Genomic DNA, 7,310 nt, shown 5'->3' on the forward strand with positions numbered 1-7,310 from the left:
CACTAACCAGACGGCAAATAATTCAACGTCAAGGACCAGAGCCCCTCTAGTCTCTCTTCCAGAGCTTCTGGTCTTCATGACCAGAGCCTCTGGTTGTACTAACCAGCACCTCTGACTCATATAATTTCTCAAAAATGGTCTTTAGATAAACCTTCAACCAATAAGATAGCCTTTTTCATAAAACGAGCAATTATAAAAAAATTCATGTTCGACCAGAACCTTTGGTTCTATTAACCAGAGCTTCTGGTTCCAAAGATATGACCAACCAGAGCCCCTCTGGTTCAATGTGAAAGTCAACCAGAGCTCCTCTGGTCTGTTTTTCATAAAAAGATTCTAAGTATAAAACTCATTTTCTTAAAACTTCAAAAGCATGATTTTGACATAGAAGCTCTTATCAAAAGATACAAAACCTTTAATCCAATTTAACATATATAGTAAAAACTTGCTCATCCTCCAAATCAAATACAAAACCTTTAGGACCAGAGCCCCTCTGGTTGTATTGACCAGAGCCTCTCTGGTTGAACCAACCAGACTTAGAATATATTTCAACACAGGACCAGAGCTATAATATCCGTGTTTTGTTAACTCGTACAAATTGGGTTAAGAAAATTTTGGCAGAATTATGCATGATATATTTGTACCCTATGCTTAACCAATTTGTACCCTAGGCTAGTTTTACGTCAAAATGTGTTTATACATATATTGACGTAAAAGTTGGGAATTTAATTTGAAGGGTAAAAACCGTCAAATAGTTAAACTTTATATATATATATATATATATATATATATAAGGCGGTTGTGTTTTTTTTTTTTTTAAATAATAAAATAATAATAATAAATATATATATATATATATATATGAGGCGGTGTATCACCGTCCTCATATCTCTCTCTCTATTCTCTCTCTCAATTCTCTCTCTCTAAAACCCTCTGTCTTCTCTCTAGATTTGGCGTTAAGTTAGTAAAGGGATCGAGACAACAATTATATATTCGGAATCCATTCTCCGTACCCTTCTTAAAGGTATAAGTTTCATTTAGTTTCAATAAGGTATTTATTTTAGGGTTATTTAGACCGGTTTATAAACTGTATTTATATCTAAGTTTACGGATTGATATTGTCATATTTATGATATATTTGATGTTTAGAATGCTAGAACTGGTTATATTGATGTAGAAATGRAAAAGGTATATTATCGTTTCAATATGGTTAGATTGTGGGTAAATGTTTAACCGTACACCAATTGTTCGGTTAATGTCGAAAGGAGTAAAAATGCATGATTAAGCTTGGGTTAACGACCGTTAGATCTGTTTTACTGTTTAGTATGTTGAAGTATGTTTATAGCATGTAAATGTAGCGAATCATGAAAGTTGGATCATAAAAGTTAGTCGGAAATTACGAAATCGAATTTTACCGACAATGCAACCCCTGTACTTTGGTAGTGTATAACTCACAAACCGTAAGTCGGATTAAGCTCGTATTTTGCAGTCAGGAAGATCATACTGCATACTACAACTTTCATTTAGACAGTATAGTCTGGATTGGTCTCTAAGGTAGGTAAAAATATTTAGAAATAAGAGGGTCGGAAACGGTTGGATCGAAAGAGAATAAAGTTAAGTTTTACGTTTGAGTTTTCAATTCGTATCCAGCTGTCCTTCTTGAAGTCTACGTTGTTTAAGTACGTTAAGACCTAAGTAATTTCAATAGAATAATTATGTTTCGATTTTTATGCTTTGTAAATAGTAACCGTTTATGCGTTCGTTAGGCACGCAGGTAAATCAAACTTGATCGTGAATTTACATTTGATCGTGCGTTATTTGTCAAATTCGGTTAAGGTACGGATTTCATATCTCACTTGACACGGGGATAGCCATTTGCATAAGGCTTCCTAATCCGGATAATCTGTGATAAATTCCGAATAATTTGTTTTGAATTTCCTTTATGCTTGTCGTATGTTATTGAACTTTGTTTCCTTTACGACTTATATTCTTATTTGGAATATGGATCATTTTGATCACTTGAMTTGTTTTATTGCTTCATTTGTGAAACATTTTACTATAGACTCAATAACTGGAGCACCGGTATTGAGATGTTTCCATGGTGACTAAAACGATCATGRCGTCCTTATTTTATAAGTCCTTAAAAGTGGACTTGATTATGTACCGGTCGAATAGAGGGCGTATGGATCGATCCTAGGAACCGTTATCGGATATTGAATTGTGGCCGTGGTTAAATTCACGGAGAGGATTGCTGTGTTGTGCTCACACCCCTTTCCTCACTTGTGCCTGAATGGACTGATCATCCTTTGGGAACAACGCATCCTCGTGATGTGGTTTGGTCTTCGGATCCTTGATATGCTTTTGGGGCATTTTGACTTTCTTTTGGATTATCATTTGGCGTTATCAATTGTTTTTGAACTTGTTATCTCATATTCATTGTTTTATTATATTATTATCCGTTCACTGAGCATTAAGCTCAGCCGAGATTTTCTTGTCCTCGGCAGGTACATGACTTAGCAGGAATTTTGGGGTGAGAGTTACGGAGATGACAATATTGAAGATAACTCATTAAGTCATATTTTTGTTAAACTTTTGATGACTAATGTAGACATGCTGATATTTTGGGACCGTATTTTGAGACACGTTATCTCCGTTTGTGGTTATGTAATTATCTTTGGGTAAATTTTAATTAGCCGCTCTGTTTTATATAGCATGTTGGTTTTATTCCAATTGTGACATCACCCGTCTTTGACCACGCGGGACGGGGGTGTTACAAGAGCCCCTTTGGTCTCTCTTCCAGAGCTTCTGGTCTTCACGATCAGAGCCTCTGGTCCTACACGGACACTTAACAAGATTAAGGGTTTTATTTTCCATCGCCTCTGGTCTTATTGACCAGGGCCTCTAGTCCTACATGGACATTTAACGAAATTAAGGGTTTTACAGAGGACCTAAAAACGAAGCTAACCATAAAGAACATGAATGCAAGTTGAGTATTTTACCTCTAATCAACGAAAACGAAGATTTCGGATGGGGACTTTCGAGCTCCAATTTCTCTCCCGATTCTCAACGAAAGTTTGGATCAAAACTCTAGAGCAAAGTGTGGCCTATTTATATATTGAGATTTTTGTCGTACTAGTTGAATAATTAGACCAATAGGGAGCTTCAAAGGAGAGGTCGGTTTCGTATCTCTGAAGTACAAAATAGCCATTCTGCATTGCAGGTCTGAAGCGTAGGTACAAAACTGTCCTTCTGCATTGCAGGTCTGTCGCACATTTACAAAACAGGTCCTTCTGAATTGGACCTGCTTACATCTGACTCAACCCCTTAACTATCGCGAATTTACAACTTTCACCCATGCCCCGACTTTTTCTTTCCCTTTTTGGTCCGATTTTTAAACTTATTTTAATTTCTATTTTATTTAACATATATATATATATATATATAATAAAAATAATAATAAAGATAACTCATTTATTCCTCTAAATTTTTGGGTTTTACACTTTCACTCTTTCCATTTCAACCCTGGTAGGTATTCCCATGATGGATGTCAAAGTTTTAACTTTTTCATCTCTTCTGCCAGCATGTCTCTTGTTACATACTTTGATTGAGGCACCTATTCTTCATAAACACTCCCAGAGTGAGATTCTTCACGCTCAGTATGAGTCTCAGTCCGACTCCTTCCCTGTGTCTGACTTCTTCCTCTGCCCCTTCCTCTGGTTCTCCCCCGACCTCTATTTCCAGAAGTACTCGTTGGAAGATTTACAAGTGATTCCTCTCTTTCCTCAGATTCAGGACGAACAATTCTTTCAGATCTCCGTGTTCGGCTAGTCATCTGCAGATTTCAATGTTAATAATCACAAATTCACATTCCCAAATATAATGAAGTATCTAGTCCATATATGTATCTGTAAATTCATAATTGCACTAGCAAGATGTAATTAAAATTTACCTTATGTATTGTTATTTTAACTCATCATATTTATTTCCAATGGTGTTAACTACGTCTGAGACTCCTAACATGCAATGAAATAGTTTAAATCTAGGTATCATGCTTCTAAATACCTAAATTACTTAAACTCATGCTCTGATACCACTTCTGTAACACCCCACACCACACATTGTATGTAACATATACTTTATTTACAAGAAATACATGTTTATACACCACATAGGTCCCAAGTACAAGAAATACATATTTTACTGATACATGGTCCAAAAATTCAAAATACATTTTTTGTATTAATCAACGTTAATCTACCGAAAACCAAATACAATATAATCTATCTTCACAAGATATGCATACTATAAAATATTACATTCTCCTCTTCCCCTTACCGTTAGCAATTCCTGCAAAATACATATTTAAAACACATGAGGGTTAGACCGGAAATTCTAGTGAGATCCTTTTTTCTATGTCATTGCAGGGTGAAGATCACCAAAACTTTATTTGAAATCAACTTTTCATATATAACAAATATATGAGCATATAATCCATAATAGCAATACCTTACCAATTTCCAAAGCCAATTTCTCTGCTTTATGATTATCATACTCAAACCAAATAGGTTGGAATCTACCAAATTTCACATATTACCACTTTAAACCTTCATAATCAATAACAAGGTTTATTCACAGCTTTAGGCCATAAGTCAGTTTTCATTTCTCTCAATAACATTCACACTACGATTTCCAATAAGAACCATGGTCTTGAATCTTAAATCACAAAGAAATAAATACTCAAGACTACAGTAATCTTAAAGGATATAATAGTAAGAGTTATATCACATAACACACATACAAATGTCAACCTTATATCCAAAGGTACACCTCTCATTTATATGTTACTCTTATCCCATGATACACCTCTTCTTTATATGTCACCCTTATTTCCTTATCAAAGTTTTACAAATTATTTTCAATCAGGACAAATCGAAGTTGCAAATGTCCTGATGAAATATATTCCATGTTTTATCCAAAAATAGTTCCAAAACAATTTTATAAAGATTTCTTATTCTTTTATCATATTAAAAGAGCAACATGATAATAAGTTAACTAATCATCAAAATGTTTTAAGTCAAAATACTAATCCGGTTAAACATTAGAAACCTGGTCAACACATTGACTTTGTCAGACTTCATTTCCGGTCAAGCTTTGGTCGGACTACAAATCCGGACAACACTTAAAATGAATCCGGTCACTCTTTTTAATAATTTGGTCAACCTCTAATAAGGTCAACATAATCTTGTCCGGAATCATTTCTCACAACTTCCAAATCCGGATAACACATGATCGGATTTGCACAACTCCGATCAAGCCTTGGTCGGTTTATATCTAAACCGGACAACATATCAATCGGATTATATCAAATCCGGACAGCCTTTGATCGTATTCCTATTTCTCCGTTCAAAACAATTGTCCGATTTACATATTTCAAAATCTCCCAACACTTTAATCCGGTCAACACTATGGCCCGTTTCCTCTAGTCCGGCCAACACGTGACCGATATATAATATAATCCGGACATCACTGTCCGATTTAAAGCCAAGTCTGGGTGATAATTTATTAACACATTTTAGTATTCAAATCAAATGGATTACTTTTCAAAATGAAATAATATGATAGCAATTACTCACCTTATGCAATTCTTTAGAAATCAGATGAGTCCAATCTTCAAAATAAGTAATCCGGTCAACACTTTTTCTCAAATCACTTCTCAAGATTTTAAAATGGCAAGAAGATTGAGTGAAGGCTTTACTCACATATATATACTCCTTTCCTCCTTTGGAAAGACGGCTACACAACCACCATATGCATGTATAGATACATACCCATGAATTCTAAACCCATGCATGAACCATCTTCATGCATATAAAGTATTTTATGCATGTACATATTTCACATATTAGCCCATGCATGCATATAACATATTTTAATCTTGCATATTCACATATTAACACATTATGCATACATTTCTCATGCATAACATATACATTCCCACACGATCAATTATAACAATTTATCATGCCTTTACGTAATCATATAACAAATAAACACGTATTAATTACATCGGGTGATAATCAATACCCGGTTATCACAATTATGCTACTTGGTGATGTAGTTATTTATCTATCGTCTTGGTGTTACTACTATCAAGGTTTGATAACCCCCTTCTAATTACAATTCAAATATTATAGAATGTTACGGTAAAGCATAGTATTTGTTTTTATCAGTTTAATATATGATATGTGGGTCATCGACCCCACTTTATATTAATTTTATATTTTTATGAGGAAAAAATTATTATCTTAGCTTGGTGATGTAGTTCTTCATGCATCGCCTTGAACTTCCACTACTGTTGTTACAACTTACGCACTCTTCTAATTTTCACTTGAAATATTATAGAACGTTTATTTTTCATAACTTCAAATGAGATTTCAATTAAATTTGTTACAAAATTAACATCATGATTTTGTCACCTTATATGAGATTTTAGTTAGAACTGTGATTTTTAATTAAACAAACTACTAACATTAGTCAAACATTTGTAGAGTACTTTGTAACACTGTTCTCGAGCATAGTTAGATAACTTAAGTTAGCATACGATTCTAAGATTGTTGTCAATTTCTCTTGAAAACGTTTAATGTTAATGAGTAGTTGCCACACACATTTACCTAAAAAAATTTAGAAGTGGACTTCAAATTTTAGTGTATAATATTCCTTTTGAAGATGGTATTATCACTACCGCGCAACGCACGGTTGAAACACTAGTATATAATTAATCTTTATATATATATATATATATATATATATATAATATTAAAGCAAAACCCACAAAGAATGAGATGATATCCTAAGAAGTGAGCATTTTCATTTCTTGAATTGTGGTTGAGTTTGTTTATCCCACATTGATAGAGATATGAAATATTTGCAATGAATTGTGGTATTTTAAAGGAAGATTTGAGATGCTTTTATGGCAACTTAGGATGTTGTCTCCTTTTGATCAATCATCTAAACTCAAGTTGTTGGCTCATTTTGGCCAACCCTCTGAACTCATGAGTTTATTCATTTTGGCCAACCTCATTTTAGCAAAAAGAAATTAATCATATAAAATAAAAAACTCTTTATCTTTATGTATATTAAAATAAACCGCACAAAGAATAAAGTGATATTAAATGAAGAATAAAGAGGTATTGAGCTGACATTATGATAATGAAGTATTTCCAAATAGTAAACTTTTGTTGAGTTTTATATATCTCACTTGGTGAGAACTTGAAAGAATATAATAAAGAGATATGTATAAGAATGAAGGATGA

At 33.6% G+C, this 7,310-nt stretch overlaps 1 pseudogene; it reads left to right on the forward strand.

Annotated features, from left to right (window-relative positions):
* Nucleotides 1-6,191: 6,191 nt before the first annotated feature.
* Nucleotides 6,192-6,375, forward strand: LOC112526218 (annotated as a pseudogene).
* The last annotated feature ends 935 nt before the right edge of the window (nucleotides 6,376-7,310 follow it).

The sequence above is a fragment of the Cynara cardunculus genome, assembly GCF_001531365.2.
Source record: "Cynara cardunculus var. scolymus isolate 2C chromosome LG 13, CcrdV1, whole genome shotgun sequence".
Lineage (NCBI taxonomy): Eukaryota > Viridiplantae > Streptophyta > Magnoliopsida > Asterales > Asteraceae > Cynara > Cynara cardunculus.